General features: G+C 38.7%; 1 protein-coding gene across 1 annotated transcript in view; it reads left to right on the top strand.

Moving 5' to 3' along the window:
* Positions 1–15819, top strand: part of LOC122931446 (protocadherin-9-like) — a 680287-nt gene that overhangs the window by 350579 nt on the left and 313889 nt on the right. The window lies entirely within an intron of this gene.

Raw genomic sequence — 15819 nt, 5'->3', positions numbered from 1 at the left:
ATGCTGCATATATTAATGCAGGGCTGTGGTGGCAATTGTGGCACCCTGGACACATTTCACCTTTTGCCCACATATTCTACATATGACCATGTTACCCTCCTCTGGCTGCTTAACAAAAAACTGCCACACTGCCGAGTAGGTGATTTTCCCCCCAACAGTCCGCACTGACTGACTGCTACCACTGCCTCTGTGAACCCCTTCACCACTACTTCCCGGCAGATACCCCAAGCACATTTGGGTCCCAAACTGCTGACTCCCAGCCATTCTACCACCTTGCTGGCTCATCCGCTGCCTGGGAGGCAAGCTGCCACCCTCTTCTCCTGATGATAATGAAACCCGTTCTGCATCCAACTCCCAATTGCGATCGGCTTCATCATCATGGAGTAGTGTCTGTACGTCACTGATGTCCTCCTCAACGGTCTCTGGGTCAGGAGCCTGACTGCTCGCAACACCATCTCCCATGCCACTCTCCTCATCACTACTTGCCCGCCTAGCGTAAGAAGCGGCGGATGTCTCCTACAGATCTTGGTTGGGCAGTAGCAGCTGAGAGTCTTCTAGTATGGTAGCTCTTTCTCGCTGAAAAGTGTAGCTGAGCCTACAGCATATAATACTTCTCTCAGTGAGGCAACAGAAAAGGACAGAGGCAGGTTGAGGAAGCGGCGGATGTCTCCTCCAGATCTTGGTTGTGCAGTAGCTGCTGAGTGTTCTCTAGTACAGTAGCTCTTCCTCGCTGAAAAGTGGAGCTGAACCTACAACAAATAATACTTCTTGCGGTGAGAGAACAGAAAAGGACAGAGGCAGCTGGAGGACAGGTGAGGGTACAGGGCCCACTCCCGGGACATTCCAACAAAGGATTGTGTCTGACGAACCCACCGACTGTTGGCTGGTGGTATCTGATGTCACTTGGGATGAACTGGATGACCGAGTTACCCAAACAAGAACTGCTGGGTTGCTGGTCAAGATATGACCACTAGATAGCACCCGGAGCTCAGGCCTCTCGCTGCGACTCCTGCTGCCATGTCCCCTTACTCTGCTGTCACCTCTGTTTGCGCGAGAAACATTTAAGACTCTGCCACTCCTCTGTGCATGGCCTGGCACTTATTTGTCTGACATTCTTTTAGCTGAACTAAATAAATTAAAAACAATTTAAAACACCCCTAAAAACAACTAAAATAATTTTCTTTTTGTACTGAAATAGGCCAGTAAACTCTTTTAGCAGAAATAAATGCATTAATGAAGTGCGTCTATATTTTTCTTTCTGTACTGAAATAGGCCACTAAACACTTTTGCAACAAATAACTGCGCCAGTGAAGTGCGTATATTTTTTTCTTTCTGAACTGAAATAGGCAAATAAACGCTTTTGCCACATATAACTGCAGAAGTGAACTGAGCAAATATTTTTCTTTTTGTACTGAAATAGGCCAGTAAAAGCTTCTAGCAGAAATAAATGCACCAGTGAAGTGAGTATATATTTTTCTTTCTGTTCTGAAATTGGATATTTTTTCCACATATAACTGCAGAAGTAAAATATGTATATATTTTTCCTTTTTTTACTGAAATAGGACACTAAACTCTTTCACAAATAAATTTAATAGTGAAGTGCGTACATTTATTTACTTTTTCTACTGAAATAGGACACTGAACGCTTTCAACACATATAACTGCAGAAGTGAAATGCGTATATATGTTTCCCTTTTTGTACTGAAATAAACCAATAAACTATTTCACAAATGAAGTGAGTATTTATTTTTTTACTTTTCGTACTGAATTAGGAAACTGGATGCTTTTAACACATATAACTGCAGAAGTGAAATGTGCATATATTTTTACTTTTTGTAATTAAATAGGTCACTAAACTCTTTCGACACAAATAAATGCAGAAGTGAAATGCGTATATATTTTTCTTTTTCCACAGATAAAAGGCCACTAAAGGCTTTTTGACATAGCACTTGCACCCCAATAACAAGAACAAATTGCTAGAATGCCAGGGCTGTATAATAGATCCCCAAATAATGTTTCCCTGCACTTGTAAATCGCTTATTTCTTTCACAATGAGGATTTTCTAGCACTGTCGCAAGGCACTTCAGACATCTTTCCCTGCTCTAAGATGCTGTGAAATGATTCCTCCCTATCCTTTGCTTCACTTATAAATTGTTTTTCCAATTGCTGTCCCTAGCGCCTTTTCACGTCTGTACCTGCACTCTGAACGCTGGAAAATGTCTGACTCTAAGATGGTCACCATATTTGTAGGGCTGTGACATCACAAGGCTGGCTGCTGATTGGCTGCATGCATGGCATTATGGGTCAGCCAGCCTTCGCAGCGTTCCGTGCCCATGTACTCACCAATGTAGCCGCCATAGTAGCTGACATTTTAGGAAAAATTGCGATTTGTTACCACGAAGTGCGAGGAAATTCACATTTTTTGCTAATAAAATTTTTCGGATCAAATTTCACTTCATCTGATTTGAGCCATGATGTGTCTTTTATATTTTGAAAAGGGGAAAAAATAACTAAACTGTCCTTATACAACCCTAGTGATGTGTGGCTGAAATCCCTGTTGTAAAATATGCCCAATTACAACCTTTGTACTACTGGAACAAGCATATGCCAATGTATTATAGTTTAGTAGTATGTGTCAGATTTTTTTTCAGCTTTTCTTCTAGAATAAAAAGTATTTTAAATGAAGCACTAGTCTGCACATAACAACATTTAATGGCACAGTCTGGAAATTATAAATAATTCCAAATACAATGCTGCAAACGGCTGCATCAATATAAAAATGAAAAATGTTATGACTGCCTGGATGCAAAGAAAGTTTTAAAAAAAATATATGGACTCCAATGTCCAAAATCATTTGAGTTCCTAATGAGTCAATAAAATTGGCTCCAAAAACAAATCTTTATATTCACCTAGCTAAAAAAAAAATATTTGTTATTACCATGAATCACTGAAGATGTTACAATCAACAATACAAACATATTGATTAATCATTTTAACCATGCTGCCTTGCTATATTTTATTGTCATATTGCTGAATTGTCCGTGGCCATCCAATTCAAATCAGCCAATGAATGCTGAAAATGGTCATATAAATAGCTATGTTAGTAAACTTTTGTATAAGTAGAACCCATGAAAATATAAATAATATTTCTTAAACGTAATATATAGTGCCTTTTCCTTAAATTGTATTTGGAAAAACTAAAAACAATATGCAATTACATTTTATCATGGATGGTCACAGTTCTCTTGCTCAGCTTAAATATTTGGAAATAGAAAATAGAAAATGTCATTTTGAGAAGCGCAGAAGATATATGTGGCACAAATTGATTTCACAAAAGGGGATTTTCAGCTATGAGTTATGGGGAATATGTGATATTTACTTAAAAAAATGTTACACCCTGGAACTATTGTAGATATGTTATTTTGTTGTTAAAGCCATTTCTATAAAAAAAAATGTTCAGATGGTTGAGATTTATGTGTTTTTTACAGATTTAGGGTGCTGTCACACATACTTTTATGTTGTGCATTTTATTTTTTTGTCTGTAACATCTTTAAACATACTGTATACTCACCCTCTGTAGTGTCACTTCTTCTGTAGAGTAGGCTTAAAAGACACCATGCAAAAATGCCATTAAAAATGCAACATACACTGATGTTTTTCAAGCAGGGCATGAAAAACATGAATGCCAGAAAATGAGGGAAAGAACCAGCCCACCCTAGAGCATGCTGTAATGTTCACAAAATGCCATTTGATCCACAATTTGCACCACACATAAAAGGACACCACTATAAATGCCTGTTTGTTCTCCATTTAGTAGTTACATAAACATCTAAGCAGCCAGAAAAACTCTTAAAAACAGACAAAACTCCTAAAAAAGGCAAATAAACCCCCAAAATGTATATTTTTATAGCACTTATTTCTTTTATTATTTGATTATTTGTTTTTGTGTTTCCTAAATTATGAAACTTTTATATGTTAAATTGTTATGTGCACAGAGTTAAAATATGGCTACTTACATCCTCTGAATCATAATATGGCACCCATACACTTTTGCAAGCCTTATGTTATGTATAGTTGATTGTAGAGATAGAAAGAATAGGCGGCACTCACCACTGGGATCATAAATCTTTATTTATTGACATAATCTTCATACACAATAGGGTTGGGGTGGACTCATCTCCCAGAAAGCTAAGTAGCAACGGCTGTTTCACGTAAACTGTGCTTCTTCCAGCTACTGGCATTGTGGTGCCGAGTCAGCGCCCTTTTTAAGCGTTATCACATGCAATCAACACCACCACCTGTGACGCTAAAACATGATTAAAACCAAATACAATAAATAATGTAAGCAACCTACCAGTACTATTCAGCTATTAGATAAAGCCACTGAGATTGTTCCTCTCATTAAGGCCTAGTGCACCAACGGCATCTGAGGGGATGATCCATCTTGCCTCCTTCTAAAGTAAAAGGTGGTGTCTATCACCCCCCCCCCCCCCGTGCTATAGGAGGTACAACTTCAATGCCCGCAAAATTCGGCGGGGACATCCTTTGCCTGTTCTCACTGAATTTAAATGCTCCCTGAATCTCTCAAACTACAGTCTTATAGTTTTGCCTATGTAGAAGGCTCCGCATAGGCACATGATATAAACGACATAAGCCGTCTTGCAGGTAATAAACTGTGTTACTCTGTGATTAACCCCTCCAAATGTTAGAAATTTTCATTGCTAATTGTGACTACAGAAAGAACAGTTCCCACATCTATAGTTCCCTACCGGTCTTCTACTGGTTAACCAATTAGTAGCCCTGCTCTCAATCAAGCGACTACTAACTAATGTGTCCTTGAGTGTGTGACATCTCTTAAAGGCTACCAAAGGTCTCTTTGCTGCAGCATCTTTTAAACTGGGTTCATTCCTCAATATGTCCCAGTTGTAGATGACCTGGCTAATCAGATCCGATACCGGAATCAACTTAAATGTGAAGGTGAATCTATCTCTGCTGCTGCTTCTAGATCTGTTCCTTGTGCCTCTCTGAAGAAGCTGTTCCTGCGTGTATATTTGTGCTCTATGCAAAGCTTTGTCCAGCTCACTGACCGGGTAGTCTCTTATGATCAATCTCTCTTTTAGTTCCCCTGCTTGTCCTACGAACCCCTTGTCAGTGTTTTTGATTCTTCTGAGTCTAATAAACTGTCCATAGGGCACGGATTGCTTCACGCTACGTGGGTGAAAACTGTCATGGTGTAGAATGGAATTTGTCGCAGTGGGTTAACGAAAACCTCTAGTAATTATATTACCATTGTGAATACTGATTAGAATATCAAGAAACTCCAAGGACTCCCCAAAAAAATTTAGGGTGAACTTCATGTTCATATAATTTGTGCAATTCAGAAAAGAAACTCTGAACTGTACTCGTGGCATTGACTAAGGTCATAAAGATTTTCAGACTGTACATTCAAACAATGCTAAAATTCCATTAAGAGGCTTAATGTGTGTTAAAAACATCCACTATAATAGTTGTCTACAGATGTGAAACTGGCTTGGCTGTGGTCTTAAGTTATGACTGAAGGTCTGTTTAAAATTTCTGAAATTTACTTAAAGGATAGCTACTTTCCAACCAGATTATTATTTTATTTATTTTTTAAAGAAAAGTAATTTGTAAAAACAGACTCCACACCATTATTGTTGGGTTGGTGTCTTGTGTCACCACTTCCCCACTTCTCCTGGTGGGTATAGGCGCTTTGCTACTCACTTAGCTAATGTTCAAGCTAGGCCTAAGTCCACCATCTCATGTGCTTCCTGCAGGCTGCGGATTGCACTACAGTGTGTGAAGGCCATCGACTTGGGGAAGGTGCCTTATATACCCTGGATAAATAGGAAAATAAATAAAAATGGTTTCAGGGAGCTGGTTGCTAAAATGATAGTTTAATAAATAAGATACATAGGAAAATAAAAACTGAGAGGACAGAGTTATTTCTTAATATTTTACTATTTATCTTATTTATCAAACTGCCATTTGAGTGACCAGCTCCCCAAAACCATTTTTATGTTATTCCTATTTATCCTGGTTATATAAGGCACCTTTCCCAGTGGGAGGCTGCCTGAGCTTTAGTTTTTTCTCTAGTAACCAGCAAAGGTGTTTTCTCTGTAAAGAGAGTTGCAATTCTCCAAAAGGTTTCTTTTAACCATTTTTTTGTGTAAAATAGAAAAGAAATAGAAAAAAATTATAAGAATAAAAGATACACAAATTAAGTTAAATAAAAAAGTACAAGGAACCCCAGCCTTAGAAATGTCATACTATTCACACTGCCCCCTATGTTTAACCTGCTGATCAAAACATACTTTTTAATCAGGATGCCGAATATTTGTACTGTATGCACTTGTAAAACATTGGATGATTTCCAGGCAGCTTCAAAATTTCATTATAGAATAAGCATTCTCATTAGACTTTAACTTCTCATGTTTGCATATGTTTCTATATAAAACAGATGATAATCAAATCATTTGTTATCCTCTACCTGCACTTTGAATTGCCCTCTAGGTCTGCTTTCCATCCAGAGAAAGCCCTAAGTTAAAACTGTGTGTGTGTGGTATATGCAGATGTAGTATAACTAGCGATCACAGTTTTCGCATAGCGTTAGTAACCAATCGTGACTTTTCCTCCTTCACTCTAAACTGTAACAGCAATACATAACAAGGCCAGTAGATGGCAGTGTTAACCTAAAGTACCTAATGACACCACACTACACTCGATCCTCCTTTGCTCCATGACTAGTATACACAAAAAAAAACAAAAAAAAACTTCATTCTGTAGCAATAAATAAAATATCAATCTGAAACATTTTACCAACTTTTTTATTTTTATCATTACTCTACTACCTACCATCCATAATGTTTTTTTAACCTTATTATGCAATCTACCATCCATATTTTTTATAGCTATTAATTTTTCTATTAATAAATTTTCATATTATTAAAAAAAAAAAATCATTATGAATTGCCTAAAAAAGGTCACCTATAATCACACAAAGGATATATGCCAAAAGATGGGTATGTGCAAGCCAACAACCTATCCATGAGACAGGTACCATCAGCATACCTTACAATGACCTTCAAGCTCATCTGACTGACAACTGATAAACCTCAAAATTGCTTGAATCCTGTTGGATGGCTTGGGGGACCTGTGCTCCTAGATCATTATCATTAAGGTGACAATTTTTTTGGGGGGATGCTAGCTAACTCCTCTCTCACTGCTTAGGAGGGCTGCATAAAAAACGTATACATTTTTTTTATTGTCCTAACATTAATTTAATATCCTTTCTATACTGTTTTGTCATGTAAACTAATTTGCATAAACATGGGCATATGGGAAAGAAATGCAAATTAGGAATTAGCACAATCTGCCTTGTTTTTCAGCTGAAACACTATTTGCATGTCCTTCCCATATGGGGGCGGGGGATCATTAATTTTCTCTAGTTTAATAATAGATATTAATACGTCCAAAAATTTTTATTTCTTTGCATTTTCCATATGTCTACTTCATGATTGGATCATTTTGAAAATGACATTTTATTTTTTGGGGACGTTAGAAGGCTAAGAAGTTTAGAAGCAAATCTTGAATTTTTTCACAAAATTTCCAAAACACACTTTTTAAGGACCAGTTAAGGTCTGAAGTCACTTTGTGAGGCTTGACCCTATAATCCCATTTTGGAAACTACGGGATAATGTGGCAGTTTTGTTGATACTATTTTAGGGCATATATGATTTTTGTGAAGACAAAAAGAGGTGTGAGGCGGCATTGCTGGTAAATCCAGTAGCGTCCGGTGCATAGACGTAGCAATGTGCAACTCAATCAGGTCAATGGCAAATTTTCAGTGGTGCTCTGCTATCAAAGAAGTCCACAATGTAACGTACATATGGTAGAAAGAATATCAATAGCGGCACTCACCCAATGTTGCAAAAGCTTCTTTATTTCGTTCACTTCAAGTAAAGGTAATGAGCAGGCTGGGGCGGACCATAGCGTGCATCAGCTGAGTGATCAGCTGGCGGCGACCATTTCGCGCTCTTGCGCTTCCGCTGGCCTCTGTAGTCATTTTAAAGCGTCTCTGTTGCCCTGGCAACCAGTGACGCTAACAGGCAATCTGCCTCTCAATCATATCACGAGGCAGATGATAGACTTTAAAACATCCCTAAACACTGATTAATCTTTCTACATGCGTGTTTGTTAGTATATTCTATATATTGTGTGTTATAAGCATACACTTAGATCAGGAGGTGGTCTCTATCTCCACCTAATATGGGGGCAGGGACATGTTCCAAGGCTGCAAACTTTAAACAATTTATGTTATAATCATGCTTACTACGTACATGTTCGATTTGCCTAGGGCACCCCTTTCCTGACCTGACAGAATTAATATGTTCCCTGAATCTCTCATACATAGGGCGGATAGTCTTCCCTATGTAGAAAGATCCACAGGTACATAATACCAAATAGACTACATATTTTGTCTTACATGTGGTAAATTGTTTTACTTTGTGTCTGATGCCTGCGAAAAAGAGGTCCTTGCCCTGCAAAGCATGCTGACAGAAGGAACAATCCCCACATTTATAGCTCCCTATTGGTATTTGTTCAGTAAGCCAATTTTTGGTTCTATTTTCCTTCAACCTACTCCTGACTAATTTGTCCTTAATGGTGTGGCACTTCTTGAACGCAATTAGAGGTGTGTTACATATTAAATCCTGGAGTCCCTCCTCATCCTTGAGGGTATCCCAGTTTTTAAATATGACCTGTTTGATCGTGTCTGCTAAAGGACTATATTTAAAAGCGAAGGTAAACCTATTTGTAGCCTTATTTCCTAAACTGCTTGTTTTTTTTCTTTTTAAGCAACTCACTTTGTATAAACTGTCCTGCTCTTTTTATTGCTATGTCTAGGTCAGTTTCTGGATACCCCCTATATAAGAGTCTTTCCTTTAATTTCTGGGCCTGTAACTCATACCCTGCCTCTGCGCTATTTATGCGTTTTAGACGTATGAACTGTACATACAGAACTGCCTGCTTTACGCTACATGGATGATAGCTATCATAATGTAGCAAAGAGTTTGTGGCTTTCGGAAACCAGTGGTGACTATAGTGTCTTCATCTATTGTAACTAGTACATCAAGGAATTCTAGTGTTTTACCTCCAAAATTTACAGTAAATTTCATATTCATCTCATTCTGATTGTTTAGGAATTGGACAAATTTGTCACACAACTGTTTCCGGCCTTCCCAGATCATGAAGATATCATCCACGTAGCGTAAAAAACAGTTTAATATTTTGCAAATATGGATTAGAGACGGAGCAAACATAACAGTCTTTGAACACCGCCAAGTACAAATTGGCGAATGTACAAGACACCGGAGTGCCCATGGCCGTACCATAGATCTGCCTGTATCAGCACCCCCCCAAACATGAATACATTATTGCTGAGTACAGAAGAAGGCCGCTTTGAGGGGGGTATAAAATCTACATATTGTCCCCACTTTGACTGCTGGGAGTAGCATCGACATCTTCCACAAACAAGTATTAAAAGAGGTGAAAGCATTAATATACATTAAAGCGGAAAATAACATTACCAAAGAAGAGTGGTCCGCTATTAAGTGGTTAGCAAATAAAGATGATGTCGTTGTGAAACCAGCAAACAAAGGGGGCAATATAGTGCTCCTCACGAAGGAGTACTATTTACAGGAGGCACACAGAAAGTTAGATGATACCTCAGTTTATTTAAAACTTGAAAGTGATCCTACCCCGGCCATTCATACACAGCTCTGCGAGTTGCTCATGCAATATATTGAGATGGATTTTTTCACGGCCCGTATCATGGATCGGCTTGTACCACCATTCCCCAAAATACCTACTTGGTACTTTTACCGTAGATTCATAAGTCACTGACCCATCCCCCGGGCCGCCCCATTGTGGCGGGGATAGGGTCAGTGACTGAGTCATTGTCTAAATACCTGGACTGGCTGTTGAGACCGCTACTGTCACATGCTCCCACATATTTGCGTGACACCAATTCCTTCCTGGAGACACTGAAACATTTCCAGTGGCAGGAGAACTTTAATTTGGTGTCCCTTGATGCGGAAAGCCTGTAGACCCGGATCCCTCATGGGGAGGGTGTGCAGGCTGTCATCAAGGTATTAAGCAAAACTGACAAGAGCGATATCTACTGCTCTTTTGTCCAGGAAGCACTCAATTTTGTACTCAACAATAATGTATTCATGTTTGGTGGTGCTGGTACAGGCAGTTCTATGGTACGGCCATGGGCACTCCGGTGTCTTGTACATTCGCCAATTTTTACTTGGTGGTGTTCGAAGACCGTTATATTTGTTTCTAATCCATATTTGCAAAATATTAAACAGTTTTTACGCTACGTGGATGATATCTTCATGATCTGGGAAGGCCCGAAACAGTTGTGTGACAAATTTGTCCAATTCCTAAACAATCAGAATGAGATGAATATGAAATTTACTGTAAACTTTGGAGGTAAAACACTAGAATTCCTTGATGTACTAGTTACAATAGATGAAGACACTATAGTCACCACTGGTTTCCGAAAGCAGTCAGCCACAAACTCTTTGCTACATTATGATAGCTATCATCCACGTAGCAGAAAGCAGGCAGTTCCGTATGGACAGTTCATACGTCTAAAATGCATAAATAGCGCAGAGGCAGGGTATGAGTTACAGGCCCAGGAATTAAAGGAAAGACTCTTACATAGGTGTATCCAGAAACTGAAATAAAAAGAGCAGGACAGTTTACACAAAGTGAGTTGCTTAAAAAGAAAAAAACAAGCAGTTTAGCAGTTTAGGAAATAAGGCTACAGATAGGTTTACCTTCGCTTTTAAATATAGTCCTTTAGCAGACACGATCAAACAGGTCATATTTAAAAACTGGGATACCCTCAAGAATGAGGAGGGACTCCAGGATTTAATATGTAACACACCTCTAATTGCGTTCAAGAAGTGCCACACCATTAAGGACAAATTAGTCAGGAGTAGGTTGAAGGAAAATAGAACCAAAAATTGGCTTACTGAACAAATACCAATAGGGAGCTATAAATGTGGGGAATGTTCCTTCTGTCAGCATGCTTTGCAGGGCAAGGACCTCTTTTTCGCAGGCATCAGACACAAAGTAAAACAATTCACCACATGTAAGACAAAATATGTAGTCTATTTGGTATTATGTACCTGTGGATCTTTCTACATAGGGAAGACTATCCGCCCTATGTATGAGAGATTCAGGGAACATATTAATTCTGTCAGGTAAGGAAAGGGGTGCCCTAGGCTAATCGAACATGTAAGCATGATTATAACATAAATTGTTTAAAGTTTGCAGCCTTGGAACATGTCCCTGCCCCCATATTAGGTAGAGATAGAGACCGCCTCCTCATGCAAAAGGAGGCGGAGTGGATAATCCGTACTTCAGCGATGGGTCCTTTGGGACTAAATGATCTAAGCGTATGCTTATAACAAACAATATATAGAATATACTAACAGACATGAATGTAGAAAGATTAATCAGTTTTTAGGGATGTTTTAAAGTCTATTATCTGCCTCGCGCTTTGATTGCGAGGCAGATTGCCTGTTAGCGTCACTGGTTGCCAGGGCAACAGAGACGCTTTAAAATGAGTGCATAGGCAGTGCGACTACAGAGGCCAGAGGAAGCGCAAGAGCGCAAATTTTTCGTCGCCAGCTGATCACTCAGCAGATGCACGCTATGGTCCGCCCCATGCCGCTCAATTCTTTTATTTGAAGTGAACGAAATAAAGAAGCTTTTGCGACATTGGGTGAGTGCCGCTATCATTATTCTTTCTACCATATGTATATATGATTTTTGGTTGCTCTATATTTTGTGATATAAGGTGACAAAAAAAAGCTTTTTTGACACACTTTTTATTTTAATTTTTTTACGGTGTTTACCTGAGATGTTAGGTCATGAAATATTTTTTATACAGCAGGTTCGTACAGACATGGCAATACCTAATATATATACTTTTTTTATTTAGGTTTTAGACAATAACAGCAAATATGAAACAAAAGAATCATGTTTTAAAGGGATTCTGTCACCTCTTTTTAGGTTATAGAGATGCAGACATGTACGGCTAGATCGCCGCTAGCATGTCCGCAATATACCGGTCCTATAGGGTTGTGTGCTGTTATTTTGTTTAAAAAATTATTTTAAATATATGTAAATGAGTCTTGTAAGGTGCTCAAGGGGCTGTACGAACCTTCCTGGTGCCCAGCCAAGCCAACCTGTGAAGGAGCACAGCACCGCCTATGTCCTCCGAATCTCCTCCTTTCGACACAGTTAGATTGCCGTAATCTTGTGATGTGCGAGCTCGTGCATGCACAGTGCCGGTATAGTGTTCCTTACCCTGAGCTGGCATCAGCCTCAGGGAAGGAACTGCGCATGCGCGAGCTCACGCATCGCGAGATTACAGTAATCTAACTGTGTCAAAAAGAGGAGATTCGGAGGACATAGGCAGTGCTGGGCTCCTTCATGGGGGGCGTGGCTGGGCACCAGGAAGGTTCGTACAGCCCCTTGAGCACTTTACACGACTAATTTAAATATCTCTAAAATCATTTTTTAAACAAAATAAAAGCACACAGCCCTATAGGACCGGTATATTGCGGACATGCTAGCGGCGATCTAGGCATGCATCATTTTTTGTGGGATAATGTGACCGTTTAATTGGTACTATTTTGGAGTACATATGACTTTTTGATCACTTGGTTAATTACACTTCTTGTGATGCAAGATGACAAAATAACGGCTTTTTTGGCACAGTTTTTATTTTATTTTTTATGGGGTACACCTGAGGGGATAGGTCATGTGATATTTTTATAGAGCTGGTTGTTATGGACGTGGAAACACCTAATATGTATACTTTTTTTCATTTATTGACACAATAAAAGCAATTTCTGAAAGCCCTTTTTTTTTGTTTTTGGGTGATTGTCAGATTTTTTGCGGAATGAGGTTATGGTTTTATTGGTACTATTTTGGGGTACATATGACTTTTTGATCACTTTTAACCCGTTAAGTACTCAGCCCTATTTCACCTTAAGGACTTGGCCATTTTTTGCAAATCTGCCGAGTGTCACTTTAAGTGCTCATAACTTTAAAACACTTTGACTTATCCAGGCCATTTGACTTATCCAGGCCAATATGTTTTTTTCGTCACATATTGTACTTCATGAAGCTGGCAAAATGAAGTAAAAAAAAAAAATTTTTTGCATAAAAAAATGCCTAATTTACCAAAAATTTTGAAAAATTTGCAAATTTCAAAGTTTCAGTTTCTCTACTTCTGTAATACATAGTAATACCCCCCAAAATTGTGATGACTTTACATTCCCCATATGTCTACTTCATGTCTGAATTATTTTGGGAATGATATTTTATTTTTGGGGGATGTTACAAGGCTTAGAAGTTTAGAAGCAAATCTTGAAATTTTTCAGAAATTTACAAAAACCAAAACAATTTTTTTTTTTTTTTTTAGGGACCACTACAGGTCTGAAGTCACTTTGCGAGGCTTACATACTAGAAACCGCCCAAAAATGACCCCATTCTATAAACTACACCCCTCAAGGGATTCAAAACAGATTTGACAAACTTTGTTAACCCTTTAGGTGTTGCACAATAACTCATTGGCAAATGGGGATGAAATTTGAGAATTTCATTTGTTTGCTTACTTTCCATTTTAACCCATTTTTTCCACTAACAAAGCAAGGGTTAACAGCCAAACAAGACTGTATCTTTATTACCCTGACTCTGCCGTTTACAGAAACAACCCATATTTGGCCGTAAACTACTATACGGCCACACGGCAGGGCGCAGAAGGAAAGGAATGCCATACGGTTTTTGGAAGGCAGATTTTGCTGGACTGTTTTTTTTTACACCATGTCCCATTTGAAGCCCCCCTGATGCACCCCTAGAGTAGAAACTCCATAAAAGTTACCCCATCTAAGAAACTACACCCCTTAAGGTATTCAAAACTGATTTTACAAACTTTATTAACCCTTTAGGTGTTGCACAAGATTTAATGGAAAATAGAGATACAATTTCAAAATTTCACTTTTTTGGCAGATTCTCCATTTTAATATTTTTTTCCAGTTACAAAGCAAGGGTTAACAGCCAAACAAAACTCTTTATTTATGGCACTAATTCTGTAGTTTACAGAAACACCCCATATGTGGTCGTAAACTGTTGTATGGGCACACGGCAGGGCGCAGAAGGAAAGGAATGCATATGGTTTTTGGAAGGCAGATTTTGCTGGATTTCTTTTTTTTTATACCATGTCCCATTTGAAGCCCCCCTGATGCACCCCTAGAGTAGAAACTCCAAAAAAGTGACCCCATTTTAGAAACTACGGGATAGGGTGGCAGTTTTGTTGGCACTAGTTTAGGGTACATATGCTTTTCAGTTGCTCTATATTACACTTTTAGTGCGGCAAGGTAACAAGAAATAGCTTTTTTGGCACTTTTTTTTGTTTGTTATTTACAACATTCATCTGACAGGTTAGATCTTGTGGTAATTTTATAGAGCAGGTTGTCACGGACGCGGTGCTACCTAATATGTATACAATTTTTTTTTATTTATGTAAGTTTTATACAATGACTTCATTTTTAAAACCCAAAAATTTTTTAGTGTCTCCATAGTCTAAGAGCCATAGTTTTTTTCAGTTTTTGGGCGATTATCTTAAGTAGGGTCTCATTTTTGCGGGATGAGATGAAGGTTTGATTGGCACTATTTTGGGGTGCATATGACTTTTTGATCGCTTGCTATTAAACTTTTTGTGACATATGATGACAAAAAATGGCTTTTTTTACACCGTTTTTATTTTTATTTTTTTACGGTGGTCATCTGAGGGGTTAGGTCAAGTGATATTTTTATAGAGCCGGTCGATACGGAGGTGGCGATAATTAATATGCATACTTTATTTTTATTTATGTAAGTTTTACACAATGATTTCATTTTTGAAACAAAAAAAAAAATCACGTTTTAGTGTTTCCATAGTCTAAGAGCCATAGTTTTTTCAGTTTTTCGGCGATTATCTTGGGTAGGGTATGATTTTTGCGGGATGAGATGACGGTTTGGTCGGTACTATTTTGGCGTACATGCAACTTTTTAGATCAAATTTTGTTACCTTTTTGGGAAGTAAGGTGGGCAAAATTTCAAGCTTTTATTTTTTTATTTTTATGGTGTTCACCATGTGGGGAAAGTAACATGACCGTTTTATAGATCAGGTCGTTACGGACGCGGCGATACCTAATATGTGTATTGTATTTTATTTTTTAATTTTTATTCAGTGATAAATGTGTTTTTTTTTTTCTTAATTTTTTTCACTTTGTTTTTACCCAGACCCACTTGGTTCTTGAATATCCAGTGAGTCTGATGTCTGTATAATACAGTACAGTACACCATATAGGGTTCTGTACTGTATTTTACTTACACTGAACAGATCTATGCTTTTAGCATAGATCTGTTCAGCACCATGGACAGCAGGACGCCTGAGAAGGCATCCTGTTGCCATGGGAACCTTCCCCGTCTGCCACAACTACGCAGGCGGGGAAGGGTGAGCACGGGGCTGACGGGGGGGGCTGTCGGAGGGCTCTCTCCAGCAATGGGAGAGGGAGGGAGCTCCCTGACCGATGACAGTTAACCTTTTCCATACAGCGGTCCGTACGGACCGCGGTATGGAAAGGGTTAAACGGCTGACATCTGCACCGATGTCAGCCGTTTATACCAGGGTGTCAGCAATAACTAGCAATAACCACTAGACGCCAACAA

The sequence above is a fragment of the Bufo gargarizans genome, chromosome 3, assembly GCF_014858855.1.
Source record: "Bufo gargarizans isolate SCDJY-AF-19 chromosome 3, ASM1485885v1, whole genome shotgun sequence".
In the NCBI taxonomy this organism is placed as follows: domain Eukaryota; kingdom Metazoa; phylum Chordata; class Amphibia; order Anura; family Bufonidae; genus Bufo; species Bufo gargarizans.
This window is presented reverse-complemented; position numbering and strand designations above follow the sequence as displayed.